At 39.1% G+C, this 13,810-nt stretch overlaps 1 protein-coding gene across 1 annotated transcript in view; it reads right to left on the reverse strand.

Moving 5' to 3' along the window:
- LOC129242144 (uncharacterized) overlaps window positions 1–11,767 on the reverse strand; it is a 228,347-nt gene extending 216,580 nt beyond the window's left edge. Inside the window, exons 1-2 of the mRNA XM_054878706.1 lie at window positions 11,611–11,767; window positions 9,526–10,626 (exon numbers count right to left, since the gene is read on the reverse strand). The gene's annotated coding sequence lies outside the window, so the exon portion shown is untranslated. The remainder of the gene's footprint in view (window positions 1–9,525; window positions 10,627–11,610) is intronic.
- Between the last annotated feature and the right edge of the window lie 2,043 nt (window positions 11,768–13,810).

Consider the following 13,810-nt stretch of genomic DNA (forward strand, 5'->3'; position numbering starts at 1 on the left):
AGGCAGCACCCGCCACAGGTAATGGTTTGGGTCGCTGTAACCGCAGATGGGCGCTTTCCAATCGTTTTCATCTAGCCTGGCGTAAATATTAAATATTATCGGGAAAGCATTCTGAAGGTTGCTTTGAAGCCGTGGGCAGACAAACATTTCGGTGGTAGACCATGGACGTTTCAACAAGACTCGGCACCATCTCACAAAGCGCGAGTTAACCAGGAATGGCTAAAAAATAACGTTCCGAACTTCACAACGTCCACACAATGGCTCTCAAATTCACCAGACGCGAATCCGATGGATTATTCTCCTTTTGGGTCATTTTGGAAAGCAAGGTCCGAAAGAAAAAGATGGACTAGTCTCAAGGCGCGGGAAAAAGTCATTGTTCGCGAGTGGGCCAAAGTACCTGCAAGTTACATTCGGACAGCTAGCGATTCGTTTCTCAACCGTCTCAAGGTGAGCATCAACGCAAAAGGTGGTCATATCGAGTAAAAGTATACAGTTTTTACTTTGAATTCAATAAAAGTAATTTTCCAATCCAAGGAATCACCCTTGCAGACAATTGCTAGATTCTGAGCCATCTCCCAGGCGAGTCAGGAGGCATCTCTTCGACTACACCATCGAGATCGAGTATCGAACACGACTGCAATTTCTGGATCGGACGCTATATAAACAGACACAAAACGACATTCATTCGGATACGCTCACTTCCTTCCTAAACTCTCGACAACCGAATGCCGTTATCGGAATCCAACCACTACCCATTGCAAACGAAGAGCTTCAGCTGCGTAATCAGAACGGTGTAACTTTGTCTCAGTTCGGTCTAGATATTGTAGCAGGTCAAACTCCTACTTATCCGCCCATGAAACTAACCACCTATTCACATGGTCTCTCAACCCCACTCACCTAACACTCCTTTCCCTCTGGTCCCAACCTGTCAAAACAGTATGTTTCCTGGGCCTACCGTTAGATTAGTTAGACGATGACGATCGGTGACTACACCGCAGTCGCAGAGCTTATTGAACTGCTACAACAACAACAGGTTAATATAATATATAACATGAAAGAACTGATCCAAAAGACAGCAGTTAGCGATTGGCGCTTGATTGCTCTCTATGTAATGTAAAAAAACACCTCATCTAATCCAGCAAGATTCCGATTGTATCTCTGATCCAAAAGACAACATTTAACAATTCGAGCTTGATGGCTCTTTAATGTGAAAAACAACATCTCATCTCGTCCAGCAGTGGCAAGCTTCCGAGTGTATCGCTGCCATAACAAAGCTCCTCATAAAAACCGACTGCCTTTGTCGACCCATTTGCAAAACAACATCAAGACTCACACCATAAATTGGAGAAAGAGCGCAGGCAACCACTCAACAATTGCCATATTTGCCAATTTTCCAATAAGATTTTTCATACCACAAAATTTCTCATAGATTTGTCTAAAACCACTGCGGAGGGATTACTTTTAAAAATATAAATTTATTTATATAATATTAATTACAATTAAAATTATAATTAATTAAGCACTAGGTGCCAGGGCTATCGGCTTAGAATGTATATTAACTACAGGAAAGATTAAATTAATTCATGAATATAGTTGCTTGCTGATTTATCGGCTTCTAATACTGAAAAACTGTATGTGCACACAATGAATTTACCTTTTGATGATTTAACTAGAAGTAGAGCAGGCAAAATGCCTTGCACTTTTGCGTCAAAAGCCATTGCAACTGTGGGTAAGATGCCTTGCGCTAGTATTTTACCACTGACGTCAACAACTGCGAAATATGTAGCATGAATAGATTTAGATCCATCAGTGAATAATATTGGGTAGTCGAAAAAGTCTTTTCGTATTTTGTCAATAGATGTCGTTGGAGTCATATATCTCCAGTGCTACCAATCACGTTGTAGCATATCATATGGTGTTAGAAAGGTGACATTTTAGGCTTCATTTAACCAAAAAAAAATTAAATTCGGAGAAGTTGAAAGAAAGTTATAGCTGAGTGAAAATAATCAAGAAATTCGCTATATTTTGAAATTTTTGTATAAATAAGGGAAGAATGCCACGCAAGCCCCCAATGAAATTTGTGAAGTTTACGGAGACGATGCTGTATCAGTTCGTGTGGCACAACAATGGTTCGCTCGCTTCCGTTCTGGAAATTTCGATGTGAAAGATACACCTCGCTCGTTGAAAAAGCCGATGAAATTATGGAAAATATTGACCAGAACCGTCACATAAGCTGCCATGACATCGCCAAGGCACTAAACATTCATCATCAAACGGATTTGAACCAATTAAAAAAGGCTGGCTACAAAAAGAAGCTTGATGTTTGGGTACCACATGAATTGTCTGTGAAAAATTTAATGGACCGAATTAACATCTGCGATTCATTGCTGAAACGAAATGAAATCGAACCATTTCTGAAGCGAATGGTAACAGGAGACGAAAAGTGGATCAAATACGACAATAAAGTGCGAAAAAGATCATGGTGCAAGGGTGGTGAAGCTCAACAAATGGTCCCAAAGCCAGGATTGACGCCTTGAAAGGTTATGCGGTGTGTTTGGTGGGATTGGAAAGGAATCATCTACTATGAGCTGCTCCAGCCCGCTTGAACGATTGATTCTACACTTTACTGTCAACAACTGATGAGATTGAAGCAAGCAATCGAAAAAAAACGGTCAGAACTGATCAGCAGAAAGGGCGTCGTCTTCTATCAGAACAACGCTAGGCCACACACATCTTTGATTACTCGGCAAAAACTGGCTGGGAAGTTTTGATGCATCCATCATATAGCCCTGACCTTGCACCATCGAACTACCATTTGTTTCGGTCAATGCAGAACTCCTTAATGGAGTAAAGTTGGCTTCAAGAGAAGCCTGTGAAAATTACTTGTCGCAGTTTTTCGCCGAGAAACCACAAAAGTTTTACACTGACGGAATAATGTCTCTAGAAGAAAAATGGCAAAAGGTGGTCGACCAAAATGGTACATATTTGGTTTAATAAAGTTCATTATAAATATAAAAAAAAATGAGTTGAAGTTTGATTAGAAATACGAAAAGACTTTTTCGACTACCCAATATTTGCCAACCTTTCTGTAAAAATGGATCAATAATTTGCCGCTATAATTGTCTATAGATTACTACGTTAGTGCTTTGTTTCGCATGAAGTGTGAGTTCGTTGAGAAAAGATTTGTCTTGCATTAGCTACGGAGGGTGCTTCCAGGTAGAAAAAGGTAAAGGTGTGATGTTTGATTTAGAAACCACATCAAGTACACAAGAAAGAGCGGATGAGAGTTTCATGCTGCATTTCCGTCGTTTTAATAACGTAATCTCTTTGGATAAAATTTAGTTGCTTGTTGAATAGATAACTGGAATTTGACGGCATGCAATGTAATGGATTCGATCTTCAATAGTGAGAAAACCACTTTCCGCCAAGAAATTTTCGATGGGTGTGGTCCTGAACGCTCTGAGACTTGATCTAATAGCTGCTTAATAAGGACCTTTGATGAGTGATGAGTGTGATTTTGCACAATTGTCATAAATTGCGAGCCCATAGTCAATCTTTGAAATTAAGGTGAGTTGGGTTTTATTGAGGAGAGTATTAGTATGTATCAGGCGGCCGCCGTAGCCGAATGGGTTGGTGCGTGATTACCATTCGGAAATCACAGATAGAACGTTGGTTCGAATCTCGGTGAAACCAAAATTAATGAAAATATTTTTCTAATAGCGGTCGCCCCTCGGCAGGCAATGGCAAACCTCCGAGTGTATATCTGCCATGAAAAAGCTCCTCATAAAAATATCTGCCGTTCGGAGTCGGCTTGAAACTGTAGGTCCCTCCATTTGTGGAACAACATCAAGACGCACAACACAAATAGGAGGAGGAGCCCGGCCAAACACCCAAAAAGGGTGTACGCGCCAATTACATATATATATATGTACATATATATATACGAGGGCGGGTCAATAAGGCCGTGACTTTTTGTATTTCTGACCTCTTTACTGAAAAAGAAATACTGCTCCTGTCAACAGGCATCTGTCAGTTGACTCCTGTCAAAATTTGAACGTGCTGCGTCAGTTAGTTTGTGTTTTACAGCTACCTTTATCAGACTACCCAGTAATTTGAGGAGAAAATTAAAAAACTGAATTTCGTGTGCTTATTAAGCCGATTCACCCTTAGAAACCCACTGTTTCGACTGTTGTATGGTCTCTGGTGTGTGGTGATGGATCCATGTTTCGTCCACGGTTACAAAACGGCGCAAAAACTCCTCCATATTGCGATTAAACAACGCCAAACCTTCCTGTAAAGTTGTTACACGATTGCGTTTGTGGTCCACTGTGAATTACTGGGTAGTCTGCTAAAGGTAGCTGTAAAACACAAACTAACTGACGCAGCACGTTCAAATTTTGACAAGAGTCAACTGACAGATGCCTGTTGACAGGAGCAGTATTTCTTTTTCAGTAAAGAGGTCAGAAATACAAAAATTCACGGACTTATTGACCCACCCTCGTATATTAGTATGTACCTGGCTTTTGTTAGAGGAAAGGTATTTTATAAGGTTAAGCCTGGCAGCTAGACTACTACTTAAATAACTACAATCTTCCTTAAAATTATGCTTATAATAAAAAATTAAGCCTAATATTTTAATATGATTAATAGTTTCTACTGAAAAGTTGTTCATGTTTATTGAGATGGGGTTACAAAAACGTTTCCGACACACGTGTAGATGCCTGCACTTTTCAAGTGACATTTCCAGAGTTATCCGACCAGTTGATTATCGATGATAAAGCTTCTGTAGAGTGCACAAGTGTATCTTTCGTGTCCCTCCTGTTACATGTGTTTTTATTATTATTACTATACAAAAGTATATAGGGTATCTACTCGTATATGTCCGAACAGGTGCACGACTCGCGGCCAAATGGCATTAAAAATATATATCAAACTAACTTTCCACTATCCAACTATCCTTTCACTAAAATTAAACACTTCGAATGCGTATATCTTACATACAAATATTTTATATAAATACAAAAGTGAATCTCAATTGGAAGCTAATTTAGCTAACACGAAACCGAAATAAAAATAACTACCTGAAGCGAGCAATCGAACGGCTCGAGCCATTGAAGAGTATATAAAAAAATTTACAAATGTATTTCCGTAAAAATAAATAAATAAAAAATTGAAGCACGAAAATATGAAATATAGAATGCAAAACTAACAAAAAAAAATTTTAAATATAATTTTACGGCCAGAAGGTATTAAACAGTAGTGAAGAAGCCCACATTTATGGGATGAATGCTCTGCACATGAAAATTAAAAACATTGCCTAGGTTGAACGAAATTACTACGCACACTTTGCGATGGCAAAAAGGAACAAAGAAAATTAGAAAAAACACAGCCGTAATTAACAAAAAAGCCAAGAGAAGCAAATAAGTAAAACAACGGCGGCGACTAGCAAAACCAAAAGAAGAGCCACATGAAGTGACAAACATAATATTGTGAAAATAACAACCGAACAGCGAATAAAACGAGACAGTGCAGTGGAAAACCGCAACCAACTTTTAAACATTTCAAACCAAAAATCGCAGTAAAAACAAACTCTCTACTTGTGCATGCGCGTTTGTGGGCAACGATGTGTGACAACAGCAACAACTACAAACATACATACATACATAAATGCAACAACAATAACACTAATAACAATAATAAACGACAAGAAAAGTCATTAGAGGCGCACAACCGCCAAGAGTCAGTCGTTTAAGCAGCAACAGCAACATCAGAAACGCCAACAACTGTTACCAATTTCAGTGTTAGCTTCGTCGAGGCAGCTGATGCCAATCGTGTTTTTAGTTGTTGTTGTTGCTACTGCTGATTGCTGCTTCTGTTATGTATACGTTTGCGCGATTATTGTTGCCGGTTGTACGGTTGCTGCCATTTTTATAGCCACTAAGCCGGCGATATCGCCAATTGGTACGGACCAGCACCATCGCCTCAACACCACCACCACCACCACCACTGCGACTTGCTCTTTTCTTTGCGCGCTCAATGCACTTTGATTTACGTTATACGCTCTTTTAGCATATTTAGTAGTATTAGTGACTTACTCTCCATTGGGTTTTTCTTTTTATTTATCCTTTTTTATCCAACAGATGATGGGTATTCTTCATGAGCAAACAAGCAAGCTCGTTTTGATGCTAATTTTTTTTATGTGCATATGAATATTAAATTTTGCATTATTTCCCACATTAGCATTCATCGGTGCTCACTTTTTGTGAGCTCACGTTTTTTGTTTTTTAATAAGACTCTAAAGAAATTAAAATATTACAAAATTCAACTTCAAAAATAAGCAAAAGTTGTATAATAAATTTTCGCTAACAGGTCACCAATAAAACACCAACGCTGAATAATTAAAAAAAATGTACCCCATTAGAAAATTTCGTATGAGTTTATCGAGTGCTTCCACAGGTAAATACTACGGAAAAATTATACATTTGGATATCGAAAGAACTTTTGAATTGCCTACTTCGTTGGAATGAATGAATGAAATGAGGTTTGCACTTCAACCTCCCAGTCGCTTGGGCGCTTTGATCATCACAGTACCTCAACGAACGGAGAAAACGAAATTACCGATGAATTGGCCAACCGTGGATCAGCGATTCCCCCACAAGGGCCAGAGTCAATAATCGGAATCAGTTCCGTAGGAATCATGAATTGGATCAGCGATTATGTAGGCAATCTTCATAAAGAGCGATGGTCCGGTCTACAACGCTGCAGAACTGCAAAGTGTTAAGTGACAAGTCCGAACAGAAAACTGTCAAACTTTCTACCAAAACTTGGAAGGAAAGACGTTCGGTTGATGGTCGGTATTATTACAGGACACAACCCATGGGGTCAGCATATGATCTCCATTGGAATCATTGAGGACCCGATGTGCCTGTCTTGCTTGGAGGAGTCGGATAGCATTAAGCAATTTCTGTGTGAGTGTCCTGCCTTTGCTAAAGCAAGGCTTCGAATTTTGGGTTCCGATGTCGTTCTGTAAAAGCGGAAGATATTTACAGATTTACCAAAGAATCTGGAAAATTCTCACAAGACTAACTATCTCTGTCTCTGTTTCTGTCTCTATCTCTTTTTCTGATACTTTTCTCCATTCCTCCTTGACTATCTCTAGCCTGAGTGTTTTAGTAACCACCAAATCTCTTGGTGCTCCTTAGCTCGATCAATTCAAATTTCGAATTTCATTTCAACCTCAACCAAACCCAGTTCCCATAGTAAACTTAAGTATAGCATCATATTCGGGAAGAAGACGTGCTGGAATCTCCGGGAACTGATCGCAGAGTCGACAAGAGTTATTGGATCATATCCCAGATTACTACGCAGATGACTACGCATTCTACAGTGAGCCGGGAGAATGTCCGCGAGCATTCTCAGTTTATCTTTAACGAAAATGATGAGCTGCCTTAACCTCCTTTGATCAGACTCCCAGTAAGAAATTCGCCTGGCGTAGTCCCGTAATATGGTGCCAGTTTACGTCTTTTAGGCTTAGCTCTTCACTTCTCAATCTCTCCTTGGTGTGTTGTTCCATAGCAAGAAAATACTTAGGTTTTCTTAATAAGAGGCCGCAGCCTCTCTAGAAAAAGCATTCGCTACTTTGTTGCCAGTTATATCGCTATGTGTTGGAATCCATATGAGCCGGATGCGATTGTTCACTCTTAGCAAATTTTATATCTCAATGCACCCTCGATGCATCGAACTAATGAGAATTACCACGCTTTGGGTGGCGCCTGACTGTCGGTCAGAGTGGCAATTCGCTCACTCCGAAAATTTCTGTCTAAATTGATCTCTGTACATAGACAGATGGCATTCATCTCCGCTTGAAAGATGCTGTGAAAACTACCCATCGACACAGCCGCTTTGGTTAGGGGCCATATATTCCAGCGCCTATGCTTTCTGGTGTCTTAGAGGCATTTCTAGTTCAGTGTGCAAAGTAAATGGCAAAACTACTAAATATTTGTTTTATTATATTGCGAGGGAGATGAGCGCAATTTGACATTTAAAACTTTCTGGCTGTGACGTAACAATTGAATATGCAAGGAAGAGAAAAACACTATTAATACCAACCAACCAAGCTTTAAATCAAAAAAATATCCAATTACTATACCAGCAAATCAGCTGATCATTTTAAATTCACTGAGAGCAGGTTAGCGATTCGCGAATGTTTCCACTTTCCAAGACTGATAGAATACAAAATTTGGCCATCCGAAGCAAAATTGAGCGAGTAACTTGGACTGTTATGTCATAGAAGACTTGACAGCACAATTGTATGCGCTCATATCACACGTATTCTTACGCTTTTCCAATCAGTCGTTTTTTTCCTTGTTCACTCCTCTCGGGAGCATAGGTCCTCGACAAGACTCTTCCATCGTATACGGTTATGTGCTATTGCTTATGCACCGTCCCATGAGATGTCGGCATCCGCTAGTTCGCGCAACATCGACCTTCTCCAACTGCTTTTGCTCGACCGCGACCTCTGCTCCCTTGCGGGTTCCAGTCCAGTGTCATTCTCGTGATGCTATCTCGTGGTTTTCTCAACGTGTGACCTATCCCGCGCCACATTCTCCGTTTGATTTGTCTAAGAATGGGTTCCTCATTCGCTAATCCCCACAGTGCGTCGTTACTAATGGTGTTTGGCCAGAATATTCTGCAGATGATATGGAGGCATTTGTTGACGAAAGATTGTAGCCTCTATGGGATAGTGTTAGAGACCAGCCATGTTTCGCTTCCGTTCAACAATACGGACTTTACGCATGAGCCGAATATTCGTTGTTTAGCGCGCCTGGAGATTTGCGAACTTCCCCATGCTGTAGGCATTCGTCCGAATGTCGCCCTTGCTTTGTTTAGCCTGCAGTTGACATCTTCAACTGCTCCACCATCTGCCGTGATGATGCAGCCGAGGTAGCAGAAGCTTTCGACAAACTTCACCACGCATTCCTCAACCAATATCTGCCTTGCGTTGGCTACGTTAATATTTCTTATATGGCCAACACAATCTCAGTTTTTGCCGACCTACCTCCGTCGCAAGCAAATCGCTGTCATCTCACTCATTACGTGAGCAAATCAGCTCATTCCTTTAAATTTGCTCAGCGCCGATTATCGGTTTGAGGTTGGCCACATCTTTACATGCTGTGCATCGTCGCCATCACGGAATTCGGTTCTGTGTTAACAACAGCGTTCAACAAAAGTTGTTGGGAATTTTTAGGCTTTACAACAACAAAAACTTAAAATTGCGGACACTCAGAATTGAATATTGTGACATGGCCAGATGATTAAGAAATTATTATTGCGTTTCTTTTTAAATAAAAAAAATTATTATATCGCTATTTGAAACCAGTTTTAAGCTGAATATATTAATATTAATATAATTATGTTTGCATTTACTTATATATGTACATTTACTGTCTTCCCTTTTTGCCTTCTTATCTCTAATACTCCTCGTTCCTTTTGAGACATATTTCAACTCCATTCCTTTGTACCTACCTTATCCCAACAAATCCGTTTGAAATCCAACGAGAAATTGGTGTACCACTTCTTTGCCTTTCGACCGCTTATTTAGCGCCGACAGTTGTACAGGTAGACAAACTTTCGTAAATGAAGATTAGCCAACAAAAACGAGTTCTGGTTATATTCACAAAACAAAAACAAAAATAAACACAATACTTGATGTGCAAGACTCAAACAACAAAATATTGAATGGGATCGAGAATTTTTCGCTCACACTATTTTTTCTCTATGCACTCTTTTGCTTGAACACCAATGATAGAATTTGAATGCTCTTATTTGGATACATTTATGTTTGTACACAAGTATTTTCACTCACTTAGCGCATTTGGCTGTGCGTTTACATTTATTAGTACACAAATTATACACAAAAATTTAATTGACATTCACTGGCACACTGTTTGGGGGCGTATTTTTTGTGGGAGATATTTTTTTAACAATTCATATGCACTATTGCGGTTTGCTTTCAATGCAAAAGTAAGCGAGATTTTTTTTTTTTTGATATTGCACTGTATTTTTTGGTTAATTTTTAAATGTTTACTTTTATTTAGACTTTTTCCCAGTACTTACTAGGATTTTAACTGCTAAAGAATGCTGGCGAATTGTCGAGATCAGCAGTAATAGATATTAGTTGAGTGTTGAGCGCATATTCACTTATGTAGCTGTAAACGCAAAGACGGAGAGTCTAAGTCCGGGCATGAGAGTGAGCTAAGCACGAATGAGCGAACAGGTAGTTTTTCAACTTATAAGGGAATGTTGTTGTTTTGCCTTTTGTGTGGATTTGTTTGCTTTATTTTGTAGTTGGTTTTTGTTGCTGATTTGGCGGTTTCGTATTCCTGTTGTTTTTTATTATTATTTTTTTTTTTGATAATTTCTAATTTTACTTTTGTTTTATTAAACTTGTTTATGTAGATTTTTGTTAAATAAATTCGATGTGAGATTTTTTTATTTAAATTTGCTTACGTTTTTACACTTTTAATGTTAACTTTTTTATTGTCTGCTGCTTTGTGACGTTTTCACATTTTTTTTTTATATTCATTCCTGTTTCATTATTGGAATGTGAATTTTATTTGTTAGTAGCTGGTAGGTATGTAAATATTATATATAGGTATGCGATTTGTGGTTGTTTTTGCGATTTATAAAATGTTTACTAAATTTAAAAACATGTTCAAGCACAAATCTTTCAAGTACTTAAATTTTGTAATACACGCGCGCTTTTTTGCGTTTTTGTTGATATATGCAAACGTACATAGGTATTATTTTTTAAATAATAATACAAATATATTTTTTAAATTACTCTCGTTGCTTAAGTAATATTCAAATGAGGTTTTAAAGAAATATTCCAACAGAAACAATTTATTTTGTATAGTAAATAGGACATACATACATAAATTTAACATTAACTTCACGTATATAGCTACTAACGGTTTAAACCAAAAACAACCGCACAAACATTTGTTTAGTTTTGTTTTTAAACGAATTTAAATTTCTAATTGTTGACCTGCCGGCTATGTGTAGGTACCTACACATTTTACTCAGCATAAATTCAACTGCCTACATTGCAATTTATTTAAATATTTTTCTTAACAAAGCTAATCATTTTCAAAATCTTCTCAATATGCTCGTTATGCCGCTGCATGCCTACCACAAAAATTCGGCTTTCACTTTACACAAACATACACACACACATTAACACACCTGCATGCATATGGATGTGTATTACCTAGTCGCTCATTATTTTTCCTAAACATACCAAATGGCATTCGCTACACTTTATTAGCCACTACTTTTACATGTAAAAAATTTCATGAAAATCATAAAAGAAATTCAGTGATTGTTCATTTGCCTGTAAATGTGGCACATGACTCTCAAAATAATCAAAATAGCCGTTTTGCCCCTAACACTTTTCGCTATTCTTCTCCATAAATTTGCTCCAAACATAATAAAAAATAGTTTGTGGAAAAGCGTGTGTGTGTGTGTATCACACGTATTCACATCGTGCAATTATTTATTCGCTTATTCACAACACTTTTTATTTATTAAAATCTTATTTTTCTCATCTACAATTTTATTGCACAGTCACTTTAGCAACGACGCGTTGAATACTTTGTTTTTGTTTTTTTTCATTCGTTACAAACAGCAATTTCCAAAATTTGTTGCAATCTGCCGAACATTTCTACCTTTACGCTTGTTTGCCGACAAATGAACACCATATACTTTGAGTAGTTACCGTAAACTGTGGAGCTCTCAAAGCCAACGATATTAACAGTCGGCGCAAATACACTCAAAACTACAAGCATTCGTATTTGTGTATGGCCGATTGGAGGGCCGATGTACACACACACACACACACATGTATATGCAATTCGACGGAGCTCCAGTACTCTTAACACGAAAAACTACACTGCATAAGATATGCGACCGGTGTAGGTCGACTTTATAGTGAGCTACACGCACATCCGCATGTACATCTGTATGTATGCATGGGCGTACGCAGGTAACTTCCAAAATTTCATTATAAGACTGTTGTTTTAACAAAAACGAATGAATAATAGAAGACGAAATTGCTTTTTTAAATTGTTATGTAATTAAGGGGTTAGGAGTAGTCAGAGGCTCGAAAAAATTATGTTTTTCAATGTTTTTTTTTTGTTGCTTGTCAATTGCTTTATTTTACAAAAATAAAAACATAGCATTAATATTATACAACATGTTTCGACTTGACTTAGGCAAAATTTCTAAAAAAAAAAATAATTATTATAAAAGTCATTGCTGTTTGTGTGAAGCCCGTTTCTCAAGAAGTCCCTTACGGTGATCATCACAAGTCCTTGGAGATTCATCTAAAATCAATCGGACAAGAGAAATTAGTTTTATTATTATAATAGATAATAGGAGGATGGTTCCATATGTAGAAGTCCACGCAAGTGAGGAAAGTTACTGATCGCCATTCACTTGGGAGTGGCCAGGACGATTCTTCTGCATATGGTTCAAGCAGCTCACAACTCCCGGGATTAGCCCAAGTATCCCCTGGGTAGCTTCCGAACACCCGTTCGGGAGTGAGCTAATGTGAGAAGGCGAAACATTCCAGGATAGCTGGTTGTGCGTTGGGTTTGGGACCCGCCACTTAAGCCCCACAACAGACAGCCTGAAGATTCGCCACTCGACTCTCACTCCTGCTCCCAGAGAGTACTGCCCAAGAAATCGGCATGCACGAGCAAGGGAGCAACATTTATCATTCTCTACGTACCGCCGCCGAAGAAGAAATCAGACTCCGGCGAGCCCGAAACAACAGTTAGTACGACGAGGAATGTTATGCTACCGCAGAAAGAACAAGAAAGCCGCTGGCGGCGACGGCCTGCCGGCTGAGCTATTCAGTCTTCTAAATATCGCCTATAAGGTACTAGCGAGCGTATTATGTGAAAAGCTGAAGCCCGCCGTCAACCAACTGATTGGATCTTATCAGTATGGCTTTAGACCTGGAAAGTTTACCATCGACCAAATATTCACAATACGCCAAATCTGGGAAAATACCCATGAAAGGAGAATCGACACACACCATCTTTGCCGCCATGTCTGAATTTGGTATCCCCGAAAAACGAATACGACTAAGCAAGATGACGTTGCTGAACACCAACAGCGCCGTCAGAATTGGGAAGGAATTCTCCGAGCCGTTTGATACCAAGGTTTCAGACAAGGTGATTCGCTGTCGTGTGACTTCTTTAACCTGATGTTAGAGAGCATCGTACGAGCCGCAGAACTTAATCACTCAGGCACAATATTTTATAAGAGCATACAATTCTTGGCGTATGCCGATGATATCGATATCATCGGCCTGAACAACCGCGCTGTTAGTCCTGTCTTCTCCAAAGTGGATAAACAGGCAAATCGAATGGGTCTGGTGATGAATGAGGACAAAACGAAGTACCTCCTGTCATCAAAAAAACAGTCGGCGCACTCGCGTATCGACACCCACGTCACTGTTGACAGCTAGGTTAGGTCTCTTCATGCCCGCCTCAGATATAGCTCAGAAGCTTGGGCGATGACAATATCCGATGGGGCGTCACTTGAAGTGATCGCGAGAAAGATTCTGCAGTAGATTTTCGGTGGATTTTTGCACGTTGGCGACGGCGAGTATCGTAAGCAATGGAACAATGAGCGATATAAGCTTACGACGGCATAAAAATAGCGCAACAAATAAAGATCTAGCAGCTTCATTGGCTGAAACATGTCGTCCGAATGGACACAAAAGCTCCGGCTTTGAAAGTAT

Source organism: Anastrepha obliqua, chromosome 3 (assembly GCF_027943255.1).
Source record: "Anastrepha obliqua isolate idAnaObli1 chromosome 3, idAnaObli1_1.0, whole genome shotgun sequence".
NCBI classification, from domain to species: domain Eukaryota; kingdom Metazoa; phylum Arthropoda; class Insecta; order Diptera; family Tephritidae; genus Anastrepha; species Anastrepha obliqua.